The sequence below is a fragment of the Aulonocara sp. 'chitande type north' Nkhata Bay genome, linkage group LG3, assembly GCF_057382095.1.
Source record: "Aulonocara sp. 'chitande type north' Nkhata Bay isolate Kocher_YH1m ecotype deep benthic linkage group LG3, A_spYH_male_GT1.1, whole genome shotgun sequence".
NCBI classification, from domain to species: domain Eukaryota; kingdom Metazoa; phylum Chordata; class Actinopteri; order Cichliformes; family Cichlidae; genus Aulonocara; species Aulonocara sp. 'chitande type north' Nkhata Bay.
In genome coordinates this window covers 72816850-72829571 of record NC_141346.1, presented here as the reverse complement: position 1 = coordinate 72829571, position 12722 = coordinate 72816850, and positions in this window count along the sequence as shown.

Here is a 12722-nt window from a genome sequence, read left to right as displayed (position 1 = left end):
GTTGGAGCCTTTCTTTTCTCTTCAGGTGTACAGATGCTGAGGAGGCAGGTGAAGCAGGTGGAGCTGTTGTGATGCTGGCAGAGGGTGTGTCTTAGTAACTCTGTGAGGCAGAACTGGATCCAACATTGTGGATGTGTTGATGTTGGAGCCATTAAGAGTCTCTGGCCACACTGTAGGATTTCCCTTTGATCCACTGTGGGGGCATTTTGGAGTCTGTCAGTGAAACTCTTCATGTTTGTGTTTGACTCCAGTTTATAGAAACAGAGAAATGTGTCATGCTTTTGTTCGGCCTCCACAAATACACACATTTGTTCATTGGTTGGACTTTTTGGAAGGAGACACATTGAAAACCATGTTAATAAGATCTTGTTGTTTCCTGTGGATCCGACACAGAGAGTGGACTTCAGACAGAAAGCGTGGAAGAGATTTTGGAGGCCGTGTGTGGCAACAGGAAGTTTCTGTGTGTTTGCTGATCTTACATGTGGAAAACAACACGTGATGTTTGTGAAGTTCTACAATGATCATTGTTCTCACAGCATTTTGAGTGGGAACAGTTCAAACTGGGAGTAGTGGGAGTTATTTACTGATTGAAACAAGCTGAATGTTTCTGTGACGATGAAGATCAGCAGCTCAGCTGATCAATGAACTGACATCTATCAGTCGTTTCATGAGATGAAGTCATCAGCAGACATTTGTTCTGACTGTGTGATGAATGTCAGAACGTCAGGGCTCTGCTTTAGTCACTGCTTGATGATCATTGGCTCATTGTTGAATCCAGGGGCCCAGTCTGACCTCTGACCTTTGCTGCAGGTCTTCTGTGTTATCTCCACTTTCATGTCTGATCTTCTGCTGTATCGTCCAAAATAAACATCTGGATTATTTCCAACACTTCAGCAGATCTTTAGTTTGGGCAGTGCAGCACAGAATAACACATATTGTACTATACTGCCCACTTCCTGATCTTATTGGATCTGTGTGTGAGGTTGGTGAAGGAAACACATGTTTACTGAGTGAGTCGCTGCCATTAGGAACTAGTTTTTATATCACAGCCTGGAAATCACACAGGACCATTTCTGCAAGTGAAAAGTCGTCATTGGAGGAAAATGATTGTGTAGTTTGTGCGACTGAAGAATTGTCCCAACTACATGTGCTGCTGACCTTTGACCTTTCCTTTAGGTGCACAGAGGAGTCTGTGGAAACATCCAGAACTGAGGCAGTGCTACAGATGCTTCAAATAAAGTGGTGTATTATCCATGTTTTCTATGGATCACATCCAGTATCCTGATCTAACGAGCTCCCTTTTTGTGGATTTTAGAGCCTCTGACTTTTGCTGCGTCTCATTTCAAGCACAAGAGCAAGAAGTGGATGAAGAAATGGGGCGAGTGGGGTCAGTGTGGTGCACGTCAGCTGTGCTCACACATGCTTTCACAAAGAACATGTGTGTTCATCGGCAGCATTAAGGCGCACTTTAGTCTTCATAATAATAAAGTATTCTGACTTTATTCTTCTGAATCCTCACAGTCATGTTGCAGCTCTGCTCTGCTTTAAGAAAATGTTCTACCAGGATGTTACTTTCCTAAACATGTTCTCCAAATGTTCCAAAGACTTTGTTCTTGTCAGAGGTAGTGTCGTGGATGAGAGAAGGAGGACCCAAACGCTGGACTCACAGGCAGGTAGGTGAAGGTGGATGTTTATTGCCGAAGGAGCGAGCAAACAGTACAGAGGGAGGAAATGGCTGGCTGACTGAATGAATGAATGAATGACCAAAGGACTGACTGACTGAACATACAGACGACATAGACATCAGACGTACATCATCAATGACCCGACACTGAATGGGTAGAACAGAGGGCTTAAATACACAGACTGGTGATAATGATGATAATGAGAGAACGGTGAGTACACAGCTGAACATAATGAACTAATGATAATGGGAAGAGGACTGAACATAATGCACACAGACCAAGGCTAACACAATAAAACAGGAAGTGGAACAGGCAGTAGATAAACAGTGAACGTGAACTGAAAATACTGGGTCACCGACCCAGGAACCCTGACAGTACCCCCCCCTTCAAAGGCCGGCACCCGACGGCCAAAAGAAAAAGAACCAGAACAGGGCGGGCGGAGGGGGCCCAGGACGGAGGGACGGAGTCCACACAGAGACAGTTCAGGTGGGTGGCCACGTGGAAGGCAGCAGCGACCACTGAGCCGGTCCGGTAGGTGGCTGCGGCGGTCGAGACGAGACTGTTCCGGTGGACCGACCGTGCGGAAGGCAACGGCGGCGGCGAAGGAGACGACGGAGCAGCGGCGGCTCTCCAGTGTTAGGCGTGCTGGCCACGGCCCGGTGGGCACAGGACCAGACGAGGCCGGCCCAGGCGACGACGGGGCCGGACCAGGCGAAGCACAGGCTGGAGCTGCAGCAGGTGAAACAAAAGCCAAAGTCGAGGCTGGGCCAGACGAGGACGAAGACTCTGAGGCTGGGCCAGACGAGGACGAAGACTCTGAGGCTGGGCCAGACGAGGACGAAGACTCTGAGGCTGGGCCAGACGAGGACGAAGACTCTGAGGCTGGGCCAGACGAGGACGGAGGCTCTGAGGCTGGAGCCGGACCAGGCGGAGCAGAAGCAGAGGCCGACGCCAGACCAGGCGACGTTGAAGGCGATGCAGAGGCCGGGCCGGGCGTGGGTGCAGCTGAGGCAGAGGCCGGGCGTGGGTGCAGCTGAGGCAGAGGCCGGGCCGGGCGTGGGTGCAGCTGAGGCAGAGGCCGGGCCGGGCGTGGGTGCAGCTGAGGCAGAGGCCTGACCAGGCGTGGGTGCAGCTGAGGCAGAGGCCGGGCGTGGGTGCAGCTGAGGCAGAGGCCGGGCCGGGCGTGGGTGCAGCTGAGGCAGAGGCCGGGCCGGGCGTGGGTGCAGCTGAGGCAGAGGCCTGACCAGGCGAAGTTGAAGCCTCTGGCTGGAGACAGGCCGGGCCAGCGGGTGCGGAAACCCCTGGCTGAGAAGCAGGAGAGCTCACAGCTGGCTCTGGGTGCTGTGGCTGCAGGTCCGGGAACCGAACAGGATGGTGGACAGGCGACTGGGAAACAGGAGGCGACTGGACTGACTGGACAGGGGACTGAGCTACAGGAGGTGACTGGGGGACAGGAGCAGACTGGACTGACTGGACAGGGGACTGAGCTACAGGAGGTGACTGGAGGACAGGAGGGGACTGAGCTACAGGAGGTGACTGGAGGACAGGAGGGGACTGAGCTACAGGAGGTGACTGGACTAGAGGTGAGTGAACTGACTGGAGGGCAGCAGGAGACTGGACAGCAGGTGAGTGAACTGACTGAAGGGAAAGCTGGACAGCAGGTGAGTGAACTGACTGAAGGGAAAGCTGAACAGCAGGTGAGGGAACTGACTGGAGTGGAGATGCTAAGGGAGGAACAGAGGCAGGCGTGGCTGACGACGGAGCTGAGGTTGGTGTGGCTGATGGCTGAGCTACAGACTGGGCTAGACAGGGAGATAAAGCTACAGCCTGGGCTAGTAAAGCTGGTGCCTGAGCAGGGGACACTTCAGCCAGCCTAACCAGGGATAAAGCTAGTGCGTGAAAGGCTGGATCAGGTGGTGGATGAAGTGGTGGACTGATTGGCTCTTCCGTGCTTCCAGAGCGTGAGGGCACTGGCTGGAGAGCCTCAGCTGAGTCTCTAGGGGGGTCAGGCCGGATCCTGGCCGCCCTCAGCCTAGGTGCTGGGACAGGCACGGGAGGTGGCTGGACACTAGTGATGGGACGTTCTGTATCGGGGCTTCGAAGCGTGTGTCGAGTAATGGAGGGGGCGTTTCCGCGAAGCGCGTATCGAGGCTTGCTTCATTTATGGGAGGAGCTGAAAATGATGACGTCCGAAGCCTCGCTGCCCGGCTGTACCACGTGACTGGTTCATGAAGCGGTTCGAACTTTGCCGCAAATAATCATGTTCCATACTGCCAGTATAAATATACACAGTACACTGCATCACTACACTATACATGTTTTACACACTCCTTTTGTTGTTGACATTTACAGGCTGTGTGCAAAAGGCCACACTCTTCAAATTCATGCCAACTAATATTTTTACGTCCAGTAGGTGTCCTGCTAGAGCAAATGAAGCTTCAAGAAGCTTCGCGTTGGGGTGAACCAATTGGATGAAAAGCATCAGTGCTTCATGAGGCTTCATCTGCCCATCACTACTGGACACCAGTCACCCCCACCCGAGGAACAGAGGTGGGTGTGGAGGTATACGGGGTCACAGCTGCCCTCGTCCTGGGTGCGGGCACAGGTGTGGGTGTCGGCTGACTGACAGGAGTGGAAATGATGACTGGGCGAGTGATACTGACAGGTCTATCTGGATTTATTCTGGTCCTTCTGCCACCACTATTTACAGTCTTTGACTGAACAGTCTTTGGGGGAGCAGAGCAGAAAAAATCTTCCCAGTCCACTTCATCCTCTAGGAGGGAAACATCCCATGAATCAGAAAAGAGTCTATTGTGTGTTTTAAGTGAATAATCAGATGGTGAGTGCGAAAAACAGTCACTGGAGCTCACCATCGGGAGTTGCTGGAAATAGTCCTTGTTATGGCGACGTGTGCGCCGCTTTCTCCGGGAAGAGGCAGTGGGCGGGGTACACAGCCGAGCCTCTGGCACGGGAGCCTCCATTGAGCCGAGGTGGGAGGCGGAGCCACCGTGCCATGGCGAGGTTGAAGGTCCGGTGAGTAAAATGGCTGGTGGGCGAGCGAGGAGCGGAGCAGCGGAAGAGCGAGCGGCCGAAGCCTGGCCTGTGACGCCCACTCTCCGCGGCGAATGCTCCGATGCAGGTGAGGCAGCAGGTGGAGGACCGCGGCGTCTCCGAGGCCCGCCCAGAGCCAGGCGAGTCCCCTCAAAGACGTGCTCCCTCTCTGAGAAGAGCCGCTGTTTCCACCTGAGCTTCTCCGCCCAAATGGAGAGCGCTACGTCCTGCCGCTCGAAAAGGTCCGAGTCCGCTGGGTCCACAACGCGTGGTCGGGTCATTGTGTCAGAGGTAGTGTCGTGGATGAGAGAAGGAGGACCCAAACACTGGACTCACAGGCAGGTAGGTGAAGGTGGATGTTTATTGCCGAAGGAGCGAGCAAACAGTACAGAGGGAGGAAATGGCTGGCTGACTGAATGAATGAATGACCAAAGGACTGACTGACTGAACATACAGACGACATAGACATCAGGCGTACATCATCAATGACCCGACACTGAATGGGTAGAACAGAGGGCTTAAATACACAGACTGGTGATAATGATGATAATGAGAGAACGGTGAGTACACAGCTGAACATAATGAACTAATGATAATGGGAAGAGGACTGAACATAATGCACACAGACCAAGGCTAACACAATAAAACAGGAAGTGGAACAGGCAGTAGATAAACAGTGAACGTGAACTGAAAATACTGGGTCACCGACCCAGGAACCCTGACAGTTCTAAGTAGTTCTACATGATGAAACATCCACACTAAGTTTAAGAAGGACACACAAACACCATCTGTCCTTTCATCATGTGTACAAACGTGTTCAGATGTCAAATGTACCGTGAATGGATGCAAATGTGGATCGTTCCAATAACATGAGACAGTTTTGTAAGTGGATCCCAGTTTGAAGTTCATTAAAACCTATAAGAACATGTTATTCAAACCAATTTTATCCAACAGGAAGAAGCATCAGGGGAACAGGAAACATTCAAACATGTTTACTGTAAGAACTGCACAAAGGAAGGAAACACAATCCTACACACGAGCACTTTAAAATGGACATTTAGCTTTTCAAACATCAGGGAGCTGCAATAACAACACTGTGCCCATTCTGATCAGACTGAAAGATTTATAGAGATTTATCCATGTGCTGGAAAAGGATTTGATATCAACATAGATGCAGATTAGCAGGAGCATTTTCTTCATATTGATTTAGAGTTCAGTACCAGGAATATGTAGAATTAACATCTGTGTGCATGACGAGTGATGAAAATTCAAAGTCAGGCTTTCAGAGGATGTCAGAATTGATGTCTCTATCTGTGACTGTCCCAGAGGAACCTACCTGAGGGATTATTACAGATCTGTCTATATAGAAAGACTTGCATTGATTCACAGTGTACAATTCTTTCTAATCTATTAACATCTTCCTCCAAATCCTGTTTCTGCTGTTTAATGACATATGTCTGAATACAGACAGTGGAAAAATGTCAGTCCTAGTCTTACTGGATCTCAGTGCAGCATTTGATACAGTTGACCACAACATATTACTCAAACGACTGGAGAACTGGACAGGTCTTTCAGGAACTGCACTAAACTGGTTCAAAACATACTTAGAAAACAGGAAATACTTTGTATCAATAGGTAACTTCACATCTGAGCAGACAAGTATCACATGTGGAGTTCCCCAAGGTTCCATCTTGGGACCCTTTCTGTTTAACATTTACATGCTCCCACTGGCACAGATTATAAAGAACAACAAAATAAACTGTCATAGCTATGCAGATGACACACAAATATATATCACAATGTCACCAGGAGACCAAGGCCCCGTACAATTTTCTCCAGCTAAACAAAAACAAAACTGAGGTAATACTCTTTGGCGCCAAAGAAAAACGATTACAGGTCACCAGAGAACTTCAATCTATACATCTACAAACCACAAACCAGGCGAGAAATGTGGGTGTAGTGATGGATGCAGACCTAAACTTAGAAAAACACATTAAGACAATAACAAAATCAGCTTACTATCGCCTCAAGAATATTTCAAGGATAAAAGATCTGATGTCTCAACAGGACCTGGAAAAACTAGTCCATGCATTCATCTTTAGTAGGCTTGATTACTGTAACAGCATCTTTACAGGTCTACCTAAAACATCAGTCAGACAACTACAGCTCATTCAGAACTCTGCTGCTCGAGTCCTCACTAAGACCAAAAAAGTGGACCACATCAGTCCAGCTCTGAGGTCTTTACACTGGCTGCCTGTCCGTCAGAGGATAGACTTTAAAGTTCTGATGCTGGTCTATAAAGCTCTGAATGGTTTAGGACCAAAATACATCAGTGACCTCCTGACCCAGTATGAACCTTCCAGATCCCTCAGGTCATCTGAATCCGGTCTTTTATCAGTTCCCAGAGTCAGAACCAGACACGGAGAAGCTGCATTCAGCTTTTATGCTCCTTATATCTGGAACAAACTCCCAGAAAGCCTCAGATCAGCTGAAACACTAAGTTTATTTAAATCCAGGTTGAAGACTCACCTGTTCTCAGCTGCATTTGAATAAAGCACCAAATCCACACTTTTAAGCTTAAATTTCAAAACTTACATTTAACTACTGATTTTATCTACTGTTCTGATCTGTTTTGATTTTATATACTGTTTTGTTTGTTTATTAGTTAGTTAGTTTGTTTGCTTGTTTTAATCAATTTTAAATCATGCTTTTTATTTGTTTTTGTTTCTAATGTCTCTGTAAAGCACTTTGAATCACCTTGTTGTTGAATTGTGCTATACAAATAAACTTGCCTTGCCTTGCCATCAGAAGGGCTCAAACCTCCTGCTGTTTCTACTGGACCATAAATTCTACTTTATGATCATCTTCAAAAATAAAAACGTGAGTTTATTTGTGAACTCTGTGAAATGTGTCTGATGTTTAGTTTGAACCAATCCTGTGTCAGCTGCAGCCACATCATTGCCACACATACAAATGGGTGCGTTCCTGTTTAGACCTGCTGGCTGTCAATGGGCTTCATTCCATTTGATTTCAGCCATTTCCGGTGGTCGGCTGTGATCTAAACTCAACATGGCCCCTGTGTTAGAAGAGCCTCCGATTTTAAACTTTGCACATTTAATAGTTTCTTTCCAACACTGTGGAGCTACCAGCCCAGTATATGTAGCCACAGTAGATGGAGTTATCAAGCTGACTGACAAACATCAGGACTCATGTGATCCCTACATGTGGACCTTTCACAGATGGATCCAAGTGCAGATTCAACTCTGCATCACATTTGACTTCAGCTGTTACACACTTTCTAGCTGTGTCACTTCCTGCTTTTTGGATCAGATAGTTTATCCATGTCCACAAATGTTTGGCTGCATGTTTTTATCATCTATATTTCCAGTCTTCATACAGCCGATATTTCATGTGAACTCCAACCTGCCAGCTGCCATCATGTTTTCAGGGTTCATTCAGTGTTGAAATGTTGGACAAACAGCAGCACATGTTCTCTAAATGTTTGCAGTCATTTTACATGAAGCTGATACTACATGAGACGTTTTCCATATTTACTGTCTTTGAACAGAGAATAATAAAGCCATCAAACATATACAGGCTTGTGCAAATACAAACTTCTGTGGTGCATTTGATGACCTGCAGAGGAGAACAAGTCGGGCTTTTCAGCCCTAACACAACCTCTTTGTTCTCAATACTACAAAACCTTCAAAGGCTGATATGCAAGTTTGCATGAATCACCAACACAGTTGTGTTTGTTTCTAGTATAGTTATAAATAAGCTGATCAAATATCTGCTGACTGATTAGATCCAGTATCTGTTACAGATGAACTGGATATCACAGCGCATGTTGTTAATCCGTCATATCAAACTAAACCGTGTTGCTGGTGTAAATATCCTCCAATAAAGTCAGATGAGGGCTACTGTTGCCAGGTAACGATGATGTCACACTGGATCTTCTGATCTTTAGCATCGTAGCGCTCGGAGTCTGATGTTGGCTCATGTGTTGTTAAACACCAACATGACGTTCTACTAGTCAAGGCCTCAGCTTCACCCACTGATGCTGATCACACAGACCCACTAATAGAACTGTTTTATCAGGTTTGATGCAGCGTCAGCATTAATGTCACATTTAATCAGACCACATTTACATTACAAGCCCACTACAACCATATGGAACTCCAAAGTGTTCAAAATTAAATAAATAAATAAGTCATGATGAAATAAATAACTATGTGAATAAATAAGACACAGATATGTAATGTGAGAATGATATTGTGAAATAATTGAACACATTTTGAAAAAAAGCTCATTATTGTGAAATATATTGCATTCTGCTATATAAATTTACTTATTATTGTGAAATATTATTTCATGATCATTATTTTTCACAATAACAGAGATTATTCCTGAGGCATTTTATTTATTCCCAGCCGTTTTAAATGGTAAATGGCCTGCATTTGTATAGCGCTTTTTTCTAGTCCTAAGGACCCCAAAGCGCTTCACACTACATTCAGTCATTCACCCATTCACACACACATTCACACACTGGCGATGGTAAGCTACATTGTAGCCACAGCTGCCCTGGGGCGCACTGACAGAGGCGAGGCTGCCGGACACTGGCGCCACCGGGCCCTCTGACCACCACCAGTGGTAAATCCAAAATGTCCTTTTTTTCAAAGTCAGTCTTTATTTCAAAATCCCGTTTTTCCCAATGGCCTATTTATTTCATTATTATTACACATTATTTGACCACGAGCAATCTTTTCTGGTTTGACGCCGTCTTTGTAGCCAGAAACCAGCTCTCTCCTCGGCTTCCTCCACTACACGCTTCCCCCACGCCAGTCTCCTCCGTCACTATAAAGGGGAGAGTCATGAGCTCCATCACCCTCACCTGTGCCGTCCAACGTCCCGCCACCAGCCTCCACTGCAGCAGGCCAGAGACCACACCCCTGCCACAATAAGTAAAAGTATATCCTTGCTGTACCCTTAATGCTAAATGTGCTAAATTAACCGCTGCCTTTGCCCCTTTGGGATTATTCTTATGTCACTGGGATGTTGACCTTTGACCTTCACATTAGAGAGATGGGCAGACATAATTAGTGTATGAATTTTAAAGTAACAGGTAATAAAGAGAGTGCAGCAAATGTAGTCAGGTTTATTACTCTGTATCACACATGAGTGCCCGAGGGAGGCGGGGCTGACTGGGGAGACACAGGAAACAGAGAGACAGGGCTGACTCGACATGAAACGATGAAACGTGGGACACGGGAACAGAAACTAAACACAGGCTGAAATGAACACTGAGGGAGGGAGAACTAAGATTACTGAGAGCCTGATAAATAAGAAGAACAAAAACCAAGAAAAACAAGAGTCAAAGAAAAGCAAAAACACAAAGCATTGGGCCAGGACCCACTGCTGTGACATTTATATGTGATAAAAACATTAAAAACTGCTCAGATGTTGAAATCTTTCTACGTATACTTTAGGTTCAGCTCTCCAGCCTGGCATTTGGTTAAGCATGATTCAAACATTTGATTTTGTTTAACTGGTTTTAATTATAGTTACTTTTTGTGAACATTTGTTGCAGCATTTAAAAATACATCATTTATTTTCAAACTTTTATTTGATTTAGAGCATCATATTTGACCAACGTAAATGTTTTAATTTCATATAAAATAACTGAAGCAGTGAACTAAATATCTGAAATCTTTCCTTCCTTAAAAGTTATAATCCTACTTAAGTTATAGTGCAAACGCTTAAGCAACAAATATACTTGATGCTAATTAATTAATATTTCCCTTTGATGTTGCAACTATGCGGTCACTTCTGTCTTTAAACAAAATAATATTTTCCAGTTACAGAAATCATAAAGTCCAAACTACACTGAAAAAAATATGTTGTTGGATTTACTTAATTCAATGGTGGACATTTGTTGCACACAGATGTTTTGCTTCGGCAGCAACTTAAACAATTGAGTTAAATTAACACAATTTATTCATGTTCAATAAGCCTGTGCAATTTGTGTTGATAAAATGTGACTTAAACATGTTTTGATGAAGTAATTTGAGCTCTTGGAATATTTTAATCCTTCACAATTTTCTCACTTTATCCCAACACCATTCAATAACTTTTACCCAATACTACTTGGTCACTTAAATACTACATGTTATCTTCAAATTACATTTTGCTATTATATTCTAGTATCAAATACACAATTTTCAAATGGAGGCCTTATAACAGATTATATTGTTCTCTTCCAAGATGGTTGCTGGCATCCACCAGTAACCTTTCAAAACAAAATGTCTAATTTCACTGCATTGACAGTAGGTAAAGAATTAAACTGACATTACTCCTCCACTGAATCTACATAAATCAACAGTTAAATAATGTCAGTTCTTCCGTGTTCTCTGGAATCAATCACAGCAAAGAAATTAGACTGTTTCTTTTGAAAAATGTTGGGAAAGAACAAATCAAGATCAAAAATCAAGGTTCAGTTAAACAACAATTATAACTAAACAATTTGAGATAATGTTAGTTTCCATTAACATTAAATTAGGTTACTGAATTGGCAAACACCTTCCTATCAACATTACCCATTTTACCCCAATAACTAAAGAAATTAGCACTTGCAGGTCAAAACCTTTATTCAAGAGATGCAAAAATAACATTGATACAGTGACTGTCAAAAATTACAGCACTGATCATACTGTGACATGTTGGTTCAAAACAGCACACTTAGAAATATTCAACGTTCTTTACTTCAACTGAATGAAACTGAAAACACCATTTCACACGGCCCATATGGGATATTTAGACTGTATAACTGTTCACGCTACATCTCTTCACTAGTAAAAGAAAGAAAAAATACAAAGAGAAATTTAAAAATGCTGCCAAAATGCTGCACAGAGCAAAAGGAAAAACAAACAACAACAAAAAAATGGCCCTGTCCTCATGGCAGTTGCAGTGTATATAAAAATGAACCCTGCGATCTGTTCCTGGAATTGAGCTTCAAAAATGCAGCAGAACAAGTGTGAGATTTAAATGTCTTCTCACCTAGAGCTGGTCACCTTGCATGCATAACAGTGAGCTTTCCTTGCAGGAGCAGTTTTGTCTTAGTTGTGAGCTTTTCTTGTACCGGACTCTGCACCCTAATTTTAGTGTCAGACCACACATTCAGAGTATTCCATCAGAACCAACCACGACGCAAGAGGAACACTGATGACGTGCAACCCCATGACCCAATCTGGGGCAGTGATGTACCAGCGGAGTTCAAGTTGTGGACCACCGGACAGAAGGTCCTGCACTCACTGTTCCCATGGGTCGGAACTGGAAAAAACACGTTAAGAATTGAGACTCTTGACTACCGATTTGGACTTTTCCTGAACAGCTCAACAAAGATAAATAAGGCTCAGAATGAGGAAATCGACGCGATCAGAATAGTGGTCATGCAACACAGGGTCGCCCTGGACATGATTCTCGCTGAGAGAGGGGGCCTCTGTGTCTTATTCAACACCACTTGTTGCACCTATATCCCGGACAACGTGCACTCCTTGACCATGACCACCGCCCTAGACAAGTTGCGACAACTGAGTAATGCGCAGCAACAAGACTATGTCACGAACAATGAGGACTGGCTGACCTGGCTGCTGAGTGGCAGCTGGAAGACCCTCGTGATAAAAGGACTCGTACTGATAGGAGTTCTGCTTCTATTATTGTGCTTGTTTTCTACATGTATCCTACCATGCATAAGATCCATGATTGACAAAATGGTACAGGCCACAGTAATTACCTATGTTGGACTGCCACTAGAAGATGAACCGGATGAAGAAGATTTAGTATAGAAACACACACACACATACTGAATGATGCTACAATTGAAAATGTTATAAGCAAGTGATTGTTGGCTGATAATAAAGTATGATTAAGTGAAAAATATTAACATCAGGAGGGGATGTTAAAGAAGAAACGCTTTTATGAGTTTTATGT